This window comes from Schistocerca cancellata, chromosome 7, assembly GCF_023864275.1.
Source record: "Schistocerca cancellata isolate TAMUIC-IGC-003103 chromosome 7, iqSchCanc2.1, whole genome shotgun sequence".
Taxonomy (NCBI): domain Eukaryota; kingdom Metazoa; phylum Arthropoda; class Insecta; order Orthoptera; family Acrididae; genus Schistocerca; species Schistocerca cancellata.
This window is the reverse complement of record NC_064632.1, coordinates 504,133,861-504,151,130: the sequence shown is the minus strand read 5'-3', so window position 1 is coordinate 504,151,130 and position 17,270 is coordinate 504,133,861. Positions and strand designations below refer to the sequence as shown.

General features: G+C 46.4%; 1 non-coding gene across 1 annotated transcript; it reads right to left on the bottom strand.

Moving 5' to 3' along the window:
* Window positions 1-14,376: 14,376 nt before the first annotated feature.
* On the bottom strand, window positions 14,377-14,453 carry Trnal-caa (transfer RNA leucine (anticodon CAA)). The gene has a single exon. It is a non-coding gene; the product is annotated as a tRNA-Leu (tRNA).
* Window positions 14,454-17,270: the final 2,817 nt, after the last annotated feature.

The window sequence follows — 17,270 nt, the reverse complement described above, 5'->3', positions numbered from 1 at the left end:
GGAAGGTGCACGTGCCCGTCGACCTGGGACCGGACCGCAGCGACGCACGGATGCACGCCAAGATCGTAGGATCCTACGCAGTGCCGTAGGGGACCGCACCGCCACTTCCCAGCAAATTAGGGACACTGTTGCTCCTGGGGTATCGGCGAGGACCATTCGCAACCGTCTCCATGAAGCTGGGCTACGGTCCCGCACACCGTTAGGCCGTCTTCCGCTCACGCCCCAACATCGTGCAGCCCGCCTCCAGTGGTGTCGCGACAGGCGTGAATGGAGGGACGAATGGAGACGTGTCGTCTTCAGCGATGAGAGTCGCTTCTGCCTTGGTGCCAATGATGGTCGTATGCGTGTTTGGCGCCGTGCAGGTGAGCGCCACAATCAGGACTGCATACGACCGAGGCACACAGGGCCAACACCCGGCATCATGGTGTGGGCAGCGATCTCCTACACTGGCCGTACACCACTGGTGATCGTCGAGGGGACACTGAATAGTGCACGGTACATCCAAACCGTCATCGAACCCATCGTTCTACCATTCCTAGACCGGCAAGGGAACTTGCTGTTCCAACAGGACAATGCACGTCCGCATGTATCCCGTGCCACCCAACGTGCTCTAGAAGGTGTAAGTCAACTACCCTGGCCAGCAAGATCTCCGGATCTGTCCCCCATTGAGCATGTTTGGGACTGGATGAAGCGTCGTCTCACGCGGTCTGCACGTCCAGCACGAACGCTGGTCCAACTGAGGCGCCAGGTGGAAATGGCATGGCAAGCCGTTCCACAGGACTACGTCCAGCATCTCTACGATCGTCTCCATGGGAGAATAGCAGCCTGCATTGCTGCGAAAGGTGGATATACACTGTACTAGTGCCGACATTGTGCATGCTCTGTTGCCTGTGTCTATGTGCCTGTGGTTCTGTCAGTGTGATCATGTGATGTATCTGACCCCAGGAATGTGTCAATAAAGTTTCCCCTTCCTGGGACAATGAATTCACGGTGTTCTTATTTCAATTTCCAAGAGTGTATATCAATTCCCTCTCTGTGTATGGGGTGATGGATCTGGATAGTCAATAAAATTTTGTCCATAGGTCGGCATTCGCAGGTGGACTGCAGTGAATCTCACTTAGGGACAGTATCAGGTTTCGCAAATGGCTCACATTCCGCTAACAATCTGCGAATGTCGCCATCCAGTTGTTCCCTCATCATGAGCTGTGTTTTATGATACCCAAAATGTTCCCCACACATAGACTGATGGAAGTATTTGAATACACGGGGGATTAAACTACTGGGTACACACAGCTTAGGTCTCTTGACACCAAGGAGCGAAAACATAGCAAGCCCTTCTGCTCGGAGTAGCCTCTATTGTAATACGAGGTGCATTCAAGTTCTAAGGCCTCCGATTTTTTTTCTAATTAACTACTCACCCGAAATCGATGAAACTGGCGTTACTTCTCGACGTAATCGCCCTGCAGACGTACACATTTTTCACAACGCTGACGCCATGATTCCATGGCAGCGGCGAAGGCTTCTTTAGGAGTCTGTTTTGACCACTGGAAAATCGCTGAGGCAATAGAAGCACGGCTGGTGAATGTGCGGCCACGGAGAGTGTCTTTCATTGTTGAAAAAAGCCAAAAGTCACTAGGAGCCAGGTCAGGTGAGTAGGGAGCATGAGGAATCACTTCAAAGTTGTTATCACGAAGAAACTGTTGCGTAACGTTAGCTCGATGTGCGGGTGCGTTGTCTTGGTGAAACAGCACACGCACTGCCCTTCCCGGACGTTTTTGTTGCAGTGCATGAAGGAACTTGTTCTTCAAAACATTTTCGTAGGATGCACCTGTTACCGTAGTGACCTTTGGAACGCAATGGGTAAGGATTACGCCCTCGCTGTCCCAGAACATGGACACCATCATTTTTTCAGCACTGGCGGTTACCCGAAATTTTTTTGGTGGCGGTGAATCTGTGTGCTTCCATTGAGCTGACTGGCGCTTTGTTTCTGGATTGAAAAATGACATCCACGTCTCATCCATTGTCACAACCAACGAAAAGAAAGTCCCATTCATGCTGTCGTTGCGCGTCAACATTGCTTGGCAACATGCCACACGGGCAGCCGTGTGGTCGTCCGTCAGCATTCGTGGCACCCACCTGGATGACACTTTTCGCATTTTCAGGTCGTCATGCAGGATTGTGTGCACAGAACCCACAGAAATGCCAACTCTGGAGGCGATCTGTTCAACAGTCATTCGGCGATCCCTCCAAAACAATTCTCTCCACTTTCTCGATCGTGTCGTCAGACCGGCTTGTGCGAGCCCGAGGTTGTTTCAGTTTGTTGTCACATGATGTTCTGCCTTCATTAAACTGTCGCACCCACGAACGCACTTTCGACACATCCATAACTCCATCACCACATGTCTCCTTCAACTGTCAATGAATTTCAATTGGTTTCACACCACGCAAATTCAGAAAACGAATGATTGCATGCTGTTCAAGTAAGGAAAACGTCGCCATTTTAAGTATTTAAAACAGTTCTCATTCTCGCCGCTGGCGGTAAAATTCCATCTGCCGTATGGTGCTGCCATTTCTGGGACGTATTGACAATGAATGCGGCCTCATTTTAAAAGAATGCGCATGTTTCTATCTCTTTCCAGTCCGGAGAAAAAAAAATCAGAGGCCTTAGAACTTGAATGCACCTCGCACGTAATCACGTCGGTGCTCCCCCTTAAGATTGGCAAACAAGGATGATATTTCTGTTACACCCTTATAGTGCGCTTCGCTTCCCCTGGAGACTGGCTCTTGCTCGGCCTCAGCTTCTTGAAACATGTGGCTTGAGACATCGGAAACTTGATTTTTGTCAGCTCTGATATGGAAGACATCCAACTGAAAGGAGAAAATCCTCACCGCCACCGCTCTATCCATCAGGTCTTACAAGGGCGGACCAACACTCTACTCAAGGCCTGGTTGTCCGTTTCGAGGCGAAACTTGTGATGTTCCAAATAAAATTTGTACCTTTCCAGGGCCGAAAGGACAGGCAATGGTTGTAACTCATGTACAGAATATTTAGACTCAGCACTCAATAACGCCCTGAACACATACGCAAGAGGTCGTCTCTCGCCATTCTGTTCTTGTAATAGCACAGCTGCCAGCCCTACGTTGGACGCAGCCACACTTAAGGCCTGCTTCAGTGTTTCGAACGCTACCTGTTGTGACCCTCCTCAGATAAACTTGACGCCCTTCCTACGCAGCTGGTTAATCGGTGCCACCAACTGGACGAAATAGGGTATAAACTTTCGAACAAAATTACCATACCGACAAGACAGCAATGGCTTCTTTATTCTAGGGCATGGGTAACTGTGGGATAGCCGTAGTCCAAATTTGATCAAAGGTGACTCCCTTTTGTTAGACAATGTGCCCTAAGAAGGAAATCTCGCTATGAACCAAGGTCATTTTGGTAGGTTTTAAGGTCAAATCAGCTTCTCTAAGCCGTTCTAAAACTTGGTGTAAGTGACCAAGATGCTGCTCAAAATTGCCGCTGTACGTAACCACATCATCCAAATAGTTTTACAGGAAATTAAACTTGATGTCGCTTAGAACAGGATCTAAAAGACGCCACAAAACGGTCGCACCGGTGGCCACTCAAAAGGGGGCTCTGTTAAGTTCAAGAAAATTATAATCTGTTCAAAGTATCGTAACCGATTTAGACTGTTGCACGACGGGAATCTGGTTGTAAATCTGATTTAAATCCTGGACCGAAAAATCTTTGGCTTCCGCAAAACAGGTAAAACAATTATGTATCTGCTGTAGCGGAACAAATTCCAAAACAATCTTCTGGTTTAGGACATGGTAATAAACCACAGGCCTAACTTCTTCACCATGAGACTTAGAGACGAAGAAAATTTGGGTTGCGTAGGATGAAACTGATGGTCGAATCACATGTCTGCCAGCAACTGATTAATAATTCCGTACAGTTTCTCCATTTCAAGCGGAGACAACCGATACAACGTCTGGCACGCGAGGTTCTGATCACTAAGTCTTATGTGACACTTAATTTTATTGGTCACCCCTAAACGATTCGTAAATACTTCTGGAAACTCACCCAACAAATCAATCAACTGGGAGACTTGGCCTTCTGGCAAATGACAAATGTCGACCTTAGCAGCCTGAACGCCCACTTTACACGCTTTGATTTCTGCCCTACGGGAACACATTTTAAAACTTTCCCCAGGCCTGAACTTAAAGGAAAACTGACCACCAGCGTAGTCCACCAAACACTTACTCACCTGCAAAAAATCGCAACCTAGAATAAGGTTAGCCGACAAACTCTGGACAACCCACCACTTGAGGGGCCATGTAAAAACCTGAATTTTAAACTTAAATGCGAGCCTGACCTACTACGTCGAGAGGCCACCCATAAGCAGCGATACAAAGTTGATTCTCCAATTTTATCCCCGGCAAAAATTTTTACGACTCTTAACACTGATCTCACAGAAATAAATACGTACTTAAAACACAATAAGAAAGCACACTCACTTTCCTTTCTATATTCTTAGCGCTTTGTTTGGAACACTCAGAACCAAACAACGAGCACAGATCAGGCTCCAAATCGATACGACTATTAATGCTGGATACAATGGCCTTAACACCCTAACAGCGTAGAGCACGACCACACTACGTCGTTTTTTTTGTTTTTGTTTTTTTTTTCTTTATTGTATTTCAATTCCCCATCAGGGTGGGCTGGCAGCAGCATATGCGCTGCTCTTCAACTGAGAGACAGAACAAACAAGAGAAGACATTTAAAAATAACAAAGGTGAGAATATGCTGAACATAGACATAAAAGAAGGGGGAACATCATGGAAGGCAATAGACAAAAAAAAACGGGGTGACCGTAAAATGGAGATAAAAAACTGTGAAAACTGTTCAAAAGTAGCACACACAAAAAGCCACACACTGCGACAATTGAAAGAACACAAGGCACAGTATGACTGGAGCATAAAAGGTATCAACGGACGGCGTAGCACATAACAAACACTGACGGCGAACCTCAAGGCAGTACACAATTAAAATCACACCTCTTGACGCACAGGAGAAACAGCACGAAACACAACACTGATGTGGCACACTGACGATGGTCAAAACAGAGGATCTGCCAGGCGCAAGGAGATGAGGGAGACTGGAAGAAGGGTGGGAGGGGAAGAGATGGGGGAGATGAGCGGGGGGCGCGCTGAAGAGGGCCAGGTAGGGAGGGATGTGGGAAGGAAAGAGGCAAGTATGGGGTGCAGGGTCTCAGGGGAGGGGGGGAGAAGGAGGAAAATCCGCTTTGGGAGAAGGAGGGAAGAGGAAAAAAAGGGGGCCCTGGGGAGGGGGGGGCAACAAGGCCAGGTTATAGTTGGAAGGAAGGGTAGATGTCATGGCGAAGTTCGTCATCCGGGAGGGGGAGGCGTTGGAAATTGCCCTGATGAAGGAGATGGTGGGTGTGGAGGTGGAGAGAGGGAGGGATACAGCAATAGAGGCGCGGCAACGGGCAGGGGGTGGAGAGGAAGGAGGAAACCAGAGGGTGGGGGGGATCAAGCCTGTGGACAACGTAAAGGATGTGGAGATGTTGGAGGAACAGGAGGAGGTGGGGGAAGGGGATCAGTTCATACAGGAGCCGTGTGGGGGAAGGAAGGCGGATACGGAAGGCAAGGCGGAGCACATGGCGTTCAAGGATTTGGAGGGCCTTGTAAAAGCGGGTGGGGGCGGAGAACCAGGCAACGCTGGCATAACAGAGGATAGGACGGATGAGGGATTTGTAGGTGTGGAGGATGATAGAAGGATGCAATCCCCATGTCCAGCCAGATAGGAGTTTCAGAAGGCGGAGGCGGGAATGGGCTTTCTGCTGGACGGTCTGGAGATGAGGGGCCTACGTCGTCAGATGTGGAGCATTAAATGCGGCTCGCTGTTTGATATCCATTCGAGCAGCGCAGCAAGACAACTGCACCTCCTACACCGAACCTGTGGGCACAAACAAACACCGAGAGCCCTGTCAGCAACCACGTCTGCTAAAGGCCTCCAGCCAAACCAGTTCCGTTATCAGGAAGACGCCACGCCAAGATGCCCCACAAAACGATGCCGCCAAACTAACCGCCATGCCACTCACTGCCCAGTGCTCGGTACCTGCCCTCATCGCGAGCCGCGGCGCCCTCTCTTTAAGCCGCTGCCAGCCAACCGCAGCGGTTCCGAGCAAACTTCTGCAGTCTCGCAGATAAACCAGCGCAAACCAAGGATATCGGCGGGAGCTACGGCTCAGATATGCGGCAACTTCGTGTCCTTCACAGTGTTCACTCTACATCAGACGTCCGCAGCTCGTGGCCTCGCGGTCGCGCTCTCGCTTCCCGAGCACCGGGCTCGATTCCCGGGCGGTCAGGGAGCCTCGAGATGACTAGGTGTTTGTGCTGTCCTCATCATTTCATCATCATTCACGAAAATGGCGAGACTGCGATTCCCCACCGTCACCCTTTTTACTTTACATGCAGTTTATGTGGCATAATATTTTAATTAATTTTATATTGCTTATTGTTGCGAGCACGACAGATAAAATACGATTTTCACTATTAGTTTCTGCAGTTGAAAATATTTTAACTTTATGCACTTTGACCTATTGTCTGGGGATATGCACAACACTGAAAGATTTCCTGCTGTGGAAGTACGATCTTTAATTTGCAAACTACTTTTATATAACACTGATCTGGCTTGTTAGATATGGAACATGGTATCATTACTGTAACTAATCACGGAATAAAAAAATGCCCTTCGCTACTTTCATCTCTTGAATGCACAGAAAATTACTCTTATTACCTATACGGAAGTTACAGTATTTTATGTTCACTAAACGTAAAAGCTGCAGTGGAATTTTTTTAAATATATGAAGACTATTAACTGCCACGACTAACATGAGAGCATGAAACAAAAAAAATGAAATTTAATTATTATGTTATTAGCCAGAACAGGTTTTGCACAGCAGTCTTTAATCACACACAAGTAAAATTTTATCGCTCATGAATTATTTACGTAACTGATAACATAATAGCAGCTGCTCATGTCCACCTGAAAATGACATAATAAAATCCACAATTTCCCTCTGCAGTCTCCAGGAAGCTGAAAGAGATAATTTTAATGTACCGTTACCTACCCGCTATATTACCTGCTTTTATTCAATTTAATTTGAATTTGCAGCGGCAGCGGTTCCACAATCGCTGCACGGCTCTGCGTCCTGAAAAATTCCTAATATGCTGAAAACTGCTAAGAATATGGAATGAAATCTTGGGCAAGCTAGCAATAAATTATTAAAGGTAATAATTTCAACAATTTCTATATTCAAAAAATGAGCATAAATTGAAAGTACACACCTTTTACAAATATTAACCTCCAATGGCGTCTTTCTCTATCAAAGGACAAACGAAGGATACCTACGCGTTCAAGCGAGCGTCACAGGCTCTTACAACTTTAACGGCTACAAGAAGACAGAGAGAGTAATATTTTAACCTCCACTATTAATAGGCAATTTAATAAGTATCTTTGTAATTATTTTTCATTATTTGCTTTGATACATACATTCGCCGACCGCAGACGTTATTTGTGAAATGTAGATACATAAATATTGCACAAATATAAAAAATGAAAAATTATTTCCTCTTATACATAACCTACAACCATTCATACAGTAATGAAATAATAATAATACAGATAAATGTTTATTTTTATTATTTTTTATAGTCTACCGATTTCGTAAATGTCTAGCCAGGAGACGTCACACTGAGCAAAGATTGGGAATTTGTACGGACGCTGATAGCCGCGCAGTTGAGCGCCCCACAAACCAAACATCATCATCATCTACATCAGACGCTGTTCCCGCCTCTTACATATCCTCCAGGTCTGGTAACAGCATTAAACAAGACTAATAGTTATCCATTCTGCCGGTCGTTCTACCTGTCACAGAGAACTGCAACTATCATTTAGATACCCTCCGATGGCATGTACGACTATGATGTTACATTGACATCCGGTCATGTCTTCCGGTGGGCTTCACTTTTTTGTCAAGAAGTGTATTAGGTGATTACTGAGGCAGAATTAAGTTCTCCTTACTGGATCTCTGGCTTGGAATGTCATTATCTTCGTTTTCTGAGTTGAAATACCCAAAACGCTTTCTTTACTAGTCTGTAACCACTGGTAACAAGTTCTTTGTGGGTTATCATATTAATATACAACACAGTAATTTAGCGCACAATTGATAGATAGTCGAGAGATGTTTTAATTTTTTAAATAACTAAGTGTATGTTCGTTTCATGGATGGGACACAGTGTTTGGTACAGAGGAGGGACGTAATATGCCAACTTAAGCTGAAGTATTAAATGCTGAATCAAATCATTTATTTTTAATACAGAGTGTAACACAGAATGCTCTTTTAAAGTAGTATGAAATATAATATCGTAGGTATCACTTAGAACTTTAAGGAAGAATGGAAATGTTTAATTTGCCTAATGTTTGACGTGCAGGTGAAACAGTGTGCAAAGCACTTAGCGCAAAGTGTTTTTGTCTAGGTGAGAAGGATACTCCAAAGTGCAGTGTCGTGCAGCCACGACAGTAGTGCCCGTCGATATTCCACTGCAAAATCCGTTGAAGAGAGAAGCTGTTCGTCGGAAACAGTAACACTGCCGAGCATGATTCGACCGTTGTTCCACTCCTAGCTGCTCTGCAATTGGTACACCAAGTTGAAGAGCTGGTACGATAACTTCATCAGCTGCAAAAAAACCACACATTTGATGCCAATGAAAAGTTCCATTGAATCAGTGCAAAGAATCGTTTTAAAGATTAGTTATACATTTCCTCGACCTGTAGGCTTGATCCAACTTTGCAATAATAATTATCTCCTCCAGAGTGAAGTATGTCATGTGACCTGCTTTACAGCGCGATTAGTCGCAGTGAATTGTGAATTATGGTATCTAAATTGAATGCAGTTGTCTTGTTTTTTTTTCCTTTATTGAATTTCGATTCCCCCGAAGGGGGCGGGCTGGCAGCAGCTTAGTACGCTGCTTGTCAGCCTACAGAATTTTTAAAACATGTGAAGATAAGAAACAATAAAAGCAGGCGATAAAACGGTGGCTTAAACTGTGAAACGGCGGAAAATTGTGGAAAGTTAAAACATAAAGCAAAGGGTGGGCGACGCTAATGAAATACACAGGAAGCAGACAGGTAAAATAGTAGACAGACAATTAAAAAACACGGCGACAGTCTGGTTTCTGTTCGCAAGAGATATAAAAATCACACCAAGTGACAGTATGATGTCCGTTCGCAACACTTCGGAAAAGACGCACAACACTTAACAATCACTGGTAACACTGCACTAAAAAGTCGGCACGAAGATGACACACCACAGCCAAGGGCAGATGGGGAGGGGGGGGGGGACCTGGACAGATGGGGGGAAGAAAAAGGGGGGCGGAGAGGAAAAACGAAAGGGTGGGGGCAACCGACGGAGGGAAAGGACTAAAAAGGGGGGGTTTCTTGTGTGTCTGCCTTTCCTTTATATATATATATTATGTAAAGTTAAGGTGGATTGGGGGGGGGGGGGCGGGCAGGAAAAGAAAGGACTTACGAGATCAGCTACATCGGGATTTTATGCGGAATCAGCGGCGACGAGTGAAAATCTGTGCCGGATCAGGACTCCAGCTTACGAGGCAGTTGCGTTATCCAGCGCGCAACCCAGCTAGTGTTTATCGCAATTGCGCGGAAAATCTCGGCACGCTCCCCGGCCTATTCACACTCCCACCTAGCGCCACCTGCTCTCAACCCCGTCTATGCCCTCCGTGCTCGCTAATTATTACCGCTGGAGGACGACGCAAATCTGCATCTGCACTGATGTTTGTGAATTCATATGCCATCAAGGCGTATCAGTTACATTATGTGATCAAAAGTATCCGGACAATTCCAAAAACATACATTTTTCGTATTAGGTGCATTATGCTGCCACCTACTGCCAGGTACTCCATATCAGCGACCTCAGTTGTCATTAGACATCGTGAGAGACCAGAATGGGGCGCTCCGAGCAACTCGCCGACTTTGAACGTGGTCAGGTGATTAGGTGTCACTTCTCATATGTCTGTACGCGAGATTTCCACACTCCGTACCTTGTAACGGCCTGCGCGGCTTCCCCCGTCGGAGGTTCGAGTCCTCCCTCGGGCATGGGTGTGTGTATTGTAAGCTAGTTTAAGTTGGATTAAGTAGTGCGTAAGCTTAGGAATCGTTGACCTCAGCACTGGTCCCATAAGACCTTACCACAAATTTCGAAATTTTCAACACTCCTAAACATCCCCAGGTCCACTGTTTCCGATTTGATAGTGAAGTGGAAACGTGGAGGGACACGTACAGAGCAAAAGCGTACAAGCCAACCTCGTCTGCTGACTGACTGACCGCGCCGACAGTTGAAGAGGGTCGTAATGTGTAACAGGCAGACATCTATCCAGACTATCACACAGGAATTCCAAACTGCATCAGGATACACTTAAAGTACTATGACAGATAGGCGGGAGGCGAGAAAATTTGAATTTCATGCTCGAGCGGCTGCTCGTAAGCCACACACCACGCTGGTAAATGCCATACGACGCCTCGCTTGGTGTAAGGAGTGTAAACATTGGACGATTGAGCAGTGGAAAAAAGTTGTGTGGAGAGACGAATCACGGTACACAATGTGGCGATCCGATGTGAGGGTGTGGGTATGGCTAATGCCCGGTGAACGTCATCTGCCAGCGTGTGTAGTGCCAACAGTAAAATTAAGAGGACGTAGTGTTATGATGTGGTTGTGTTTTTCTTGGAGGGGGCTTGCACCCCATGTTGTTTTGCGTGGCACTATCATAGCACAGGCCTACATTGATGTTTTAAGCATCTTCTTGCTTCCCACTGTTGAAGAGCAATTCGGGGATGGCGATTGCATCTTTCAACTCGATCGAACACCTGTTTATAACGCACGGCGTGTGGCGGAGTGATTAGACGACAGAAACAACGCCGTGCTGGATCCCAACGGCCTCGTATCACTAGCAGTCGAGATGAAGGGCATTTTATCCGCATGGCTGTAACGGATCGTGCAGCCACGACTCGATTGCTGAGTCAACAGATGGGGACGTTTCCAAGACAACAACCATCTGCACAAACAGTTCGACGACGTTTGCAGCAGCATGGACTATCAGCTCTGAGACCATAGCTGCGGCTACCCTTGACGCTGCATCGCAGACAGGAGCGCCTGCGATGGTGTACTCAACGACGAACCTGGGTGCACGAGTGGCAAAACGTCATTTTTTCGGATGAATCCAGGTTCTGTTTACAGCATCATGATGGTCGCATTCGTTTTTGGCGACATCGCGGTGGACGCACATTGGAAGCATCTATTCGCCATCGCCATACTGGCGTATCATCCGGAGTGATGTTTTGAGGTGCCATAGGTTACACGTTTCGGTCACCTCTTGTTCGCATTTACGGCACTTTGAACACTGGACGTTACATTTCAGATGTGTTACGACCCGTGGCTCCACCCCTCATTCGATCTCTGCGAAACCCTACATTTCAGCAGGATAATGCACGATTGCATGTTGCAGGTCCTGTACGGGCCTTTCTGGATACAGAAAATTTTTGACTGCGGTCCTGGCCAGCACATTCTCCAGATCTCTCACCAATTGAAAACCTCTGGTCAATGGTGGCCGAGCAACTGGCTACTCACAATACGCCAGTCACTACTCTTGATGAACTATGGTATCGTGTTGAAGCTGCATGGGCAGCTGTACCTGTACACGCCATCCGAGCTCTGTTTGACTCAATTCCTAGGCGTATCAAGGCCGTTATTACGGCCAGACGTGGTTGTTCTGGGTACTGATTTCTCAAGATCTATGCACCTAAGTTGCGTGAAAATGTAATCACATGTCAGTTCTAGTATAGTATATTTGTCCAATGAATACCTGTTTATCATCTGCATTTCTTCTTGGTGTAGCAATGTTAATGGCCAGTAGTGTACGTGAGATATTTTAATACTGGCGACCTCACTCGTCGAAACCTATATGGAACTTCCTGTTTGCCTACAATCATGAAATTTGGCAAAAAGGAGGGTTTCACCGTACAACCAACGCAAAAAATGCGAAAACCTTAAATAATAATTTTTGTCATTTCTTATTTGACTCTATTTGTCCGTTCGTCTGTTTTTTTCTCAGGAACAGGTTGACGTATCAAGTTGAAATTTATGTCACATGCCAAGGTCTATAGGTTCATGGCGGTGTAATAAGTATAAGCTTCTAAGTCACTACAACCAAAAGCTAGGACCACTTAGGTCATTAAAACCTACAATGTGCTTCCCGTTAGCCTAGAATCATGAAATTTAGCAGGAAGCAAGGTACCGCAATAAAAGTAAAGGGAAAAAATCCGAAAACTGTTAATTTATCTATAGGAAGAATGTTTCTTTTTTTATTTGTTATCCGATATCAAACTTGAAATTAAAACAATCAGTAGTTCTGCATTCAGGCTGGCTGGATCGCAATGATAAAAGTCAGGTTAGGAATGACGTTATTGCTGACATGGTGCGTTGTGAAATTTATCCATCACCAGATATCCAGGAGTGATTACTTCACGTAGATATGGCGTTTCAACTTGTATATGAAACAAACATTCGCAGACCAGTCTGCGAATGTTAATTTCATCCATCATCAGACATCAAGGAGCGATGCAGAACTGCTGATTGTGATAATAATGGTCGCCTGCCTCCTGCATGACTTTTTTTACATTTATAGTTCTAAAATTAAAACATTCTCAAAATCTTCACATCCCTGGGACTGATATCTTGCCAGTATCAATGTTGATAACAGGTAAAAACGGTCGAGATTCTCTATTTCCAGAATTGATAAACTATGTACACGTAATTCAAAAATGGTTCAAATGGCTCTGAGCACTATGGGACTCAACATCTGTGGTCATCAGTCCCCTAGAACTTAGAACTACTTAAACCTAACTAACCTAAGGACATCACACACATCCATGGCCGAGGCAGGATTCGAACCTGCGACCGTAGTAGTCGCGCGGTTCCGGACTGAGCGCCTGAAACGCTTTTTTTTTTTTAATTTTTTGTAGTTGATCTCATTTTGTTCTATATTGTTCGTTGAATTTGTTCGGGGCGGACGTCAGACGATACCTGTTCAGGCTCTTCGTTGATCCGTTCACTCAGTTTTTTTATTACAGAGGGTAAGTAACCCTCTGACCGAACACGCTGAGCTACCGTGCCGGCTGCAACCGCTAGACCACCGCGGCCGGCTACACGTAATTAAGTTCGTGCGGACCCCCGCAGTGCATGAGTCCTACTCATACATGGCCAGTTCTTTTTAAATTTTTTTTATATGTCCCTTTTTCATTTGACTGGTCCTTACACGTTCCACGGCTCGTCAAATATTGTACTTCGGATTTCATACAGCTCTCGGGAACGTTTTTAATTCTCCGTCCTATAGTCTGGGTATCGGCCCCATGATCTGGGTCTTCCCCCCACGCACATCCACGTATCCCTTGCAAGTGACGAAGCATCTGTGTGGTAAACAGCTGAAGAGTGGTAGTGAGATGTAGATGGTTTTCACACATTGGCTCCAACATAGTGCAGAATACGTTTGTTAGGAAAAAAAAAATGCGAATCTTTATCTGCCTAAAGGAAAAGTGGCCCAGTTCCAGTGGGGAAGATGTCGAGATGTACCTCAATGATTACTGTAACAGTCGCTGTACGTTTTCCCAAGGTTCCTGTTCTCTCTACAACGCAGGTGAAAACCAGCTTCTACAAAGGGCGTTCAAGATGTAATGCAATACTTTTTTTCTGAAACCAGGTTGCTTTTATTCAGGATTACAACACATTGTATTAATCCTCATTCTTTTCGCTACAAAATCACTTTTGTCAACATAATCTCCGTTCAATGTGACGGCCTTACGCCACCTTCGTGGGAGTACTGAATGCCCGCATAGTACCACCTTACTGGTAGTCGTTGGAGCCGACATATTGCAGCATCAATGACCTCCCCACCATCCACAACATACTGCGTCCTGCGGAATGCATCTCTCATTGGACGAAACAGATGTAAGTCGGACGAGGCGAGATGCTGGGTGTAGGGCGGATGAGGAAGAACAGTCCAATGAAGTTTCTTGAGCGCCTCTCGGTGCGCGCACTATTGTGAGGCCTTGCGTTGTCATGGAGAAGTTCGTTTCCATTTTTGTGGTGACAAGCACACTGAAGTTCTTTCTTCAGTTTCCTCAGGATACCATAACACAATTCAGAGTTCCCAGAATGAGATTTTCACTCTGCAGCGAAGTGTGCGCTGATATGAGACTTCCTGGCAGATTAAAACTGCGTGCCCGACCGAGACTCGAACTCGGGACCTTTGCCTTTTGCGGGCAAGTGCTCTACCAACTGAGCTACCGAAGCACGACTCACGCCCGGCACTCACAGCTTTACTTCTGCCAGTACCTCGTCTCCTACCTTCCAAACTTTACAGAAGCTCTCCTGCGAACCTTGCAGAACTAGCACTCCTGAAAGAAAGTAGCTCAGTTGGTAGAGCACTTGCCCGCGAAAGGCAAAGGTCCCGAGTTCGAGTCTCGGTCGGGCACACAGTTTTAATCTGCCAGGAAGTTTCAATTCAGAGTTGATCGTTGCATCATGAGGGAGCACATCAATAACCCCTTCACAGTCCCAGAAGACCTTCGCCATGACTCTATTGGCTGAGAGTGTCGCTTTGAATTTTTTCTTCGTAGGAGATTCTCGTTTTCTTTCCGGTTCAAACTGATGTTTCGCCTGCGATGATGATAGACAAAACATTGTGCACGATGAGTCTCATATAGCGCAACCAACGTCGCACGCACTGTCCCTTGTTGCTCTTTACGGTCTTCTGTTAAGCGGCGAGGAAGACAACACGCACATACCTTTGAGTAGCCTATACCAGCAATGGACGTGTGTGTCACCACTACCAACAGAAACGTCCAGTTGTGCAGCGAGGTGTTTAATTGTAATGGCTCAAATGTCTCTGAGCACTACGGGACTTGCTGAGGTCATCAGTCCCCTATAACTTAAAAGTACTTAAACCTAACTAACCTAAGGACATCACACACATCCATGCCAGAGGCAGGATTCGAACCTGCGACCGTAGCGGTCACGCGGTTCCAGACTGTAGCGGCTAAAAACGCTCGGCCACTCCGGCCGGCTTGATTGTAATCATTTGATCTCATCGAATGAGAGTGTCCACACGTTCCAACACTGCAACAGTCACAGATTCGAGAGGCTTGCCGGCACGTGCAACCTTGTTGCGATGATGACAGGCAGTGTGTTTTTGTTGACTGCCAGGTCTCCGTAGACGTTCTGCAAGCGCCTATGAATATCAGGGATGCTCTGATTTTCCTCCTATAGAATCGCAATGACAGCTTTCTGTTTGAAACGCACCTCCTTTAACAGACGCCACTTTGACGTCTACGATGGCGCCTCTACCGATCGGAACTTCATTAAACTAGAGGGGTTGAAGCGGGAATATTCCACGATATCCCACAACAAATGCTGCATTTATTTAACCGAAACTGGCCGAGAAAAAAATGTGTTGGTCTACTTATTTAACGCCCCACGTAGTTAACACTCGGAGAATGTGTTCGTGCCTGTGTGCCGGCCGGGGTGGCCGAGCGGTTCTAGGCGCTACAGTCTGGAGCCGCGCTACTGCTACGGTCGCAGGTTCGAATCCTGCCTCGGGCATGGACGTGTTTGATGTCCTTAGGTTAGTTAGGTTTAAGCAGTTCTAAGTTCTAGGGGACTGATGATCTCAGATGTTAAGTCCCACAGTGCTCAGAGCCATTTGAACCATTTTCTCTCTCTCTCTCTCTCTCTCTCTCTCTCTCTCTCTCTCTCTCTCTCTCTGTGTGTGTGTGTGTGTGTGTGTGTGTGTGTGTGTGTGTGTGTGTGTCTGTGTCTGTGTGTGTGTGGGACTCACCTCCTGGTAAGTCTCCCTGGAGATGGTGATGAGCTTCCCCACCCTGAGACGGAGGGGCTGTCCTGCACGTACCATGAAGATGAGAAGCGAGCTCTTGAAGCGGCCGTCGGTGTCTGGCCAGTGGCAGCTGAATGCCGAGTGCACGAGTCGCTCACTCTGCAACAGACCAAGATAGCTCAGGAAATCATATGAGCACATGAATGAGCAGTGTAATTGTGGGACATTCTTCCCTTACGTGCCTTGAAATCTTGTTTTTGTTTAGGTCTTAACCTACAAGTAAGGTTCTTTACAATTATTTTTATTTAAATACACTACTCGCCATTAAAAATGCAACACCAAGAAGAAATGCAGATGATAAACGGGTATTCATTGGACAAATATATTATACTAGAACAGACATGTGACTACATTTTCACGCAATTTGGGTGCATAGATCCTGATAAATCAGTACCCAGAACAACCACCTCTGGCCGTAATAACGGCCTTGATACGCCTGGGCATTGAGTCAAACAGAGCTTGGATGGCGTGTACAGGTACAGCTGCCCATGCAGCTTCAGCACGATACCACAATTCATCAAGAGTAGTGACTGGCGTATTGTTACGAGCCAGTTGCTCGGCCACCATTGACCAGACGTTTTCAATTGGTGAGAGATCTGGAGAATGTGCTGGCCAGGGCAGTAGTCGAACATTTTCTGTATCCAGAAAGGCCCGTACAGGACCTGCAACATGCGGTCGTGCATTATCCTGCTGAAATGTAGGGATTCGCAGGGATCGAATAAAGGGTAGAGACATGGGTCTAAATCTGAAATGTAACGCCCAATGTGTTCAAGGTGCCGTCAATGTGAACAAGAGGTGACCGAGACGTGTAACCAATGGCAACCCATACCATCACGCCGGGTGACACCAGTATAGCGATCACAAATACACGCTTCCAATGTGCGTTCACCGCCATGTCGCCACACACGGATGCGACCATCATGATGCTGTAAACAGAACCTGGATTCATCTGAAAAAATGACGTTTTGCCATTCGTGTACCCAGGTTCGTCGTTGAGTACATCATCGCAGGCGCTCCTGTCTGTGATGCAGCGTCAAGGGTAACCGCAGCCATGGTTTCCGAGCTGATAGTTCATGCTGCTGCAAACGTCGTCGAACGGTTCGTGCAGATGGTTGTTGTCTTGCAAATGACCCATCTGTTGACTCAGGGATCGAGACGTGGCTGCACGATCCGTTACAGCCATTCGGATAAAATGCCTGTCACTTCGACTGCTCGTG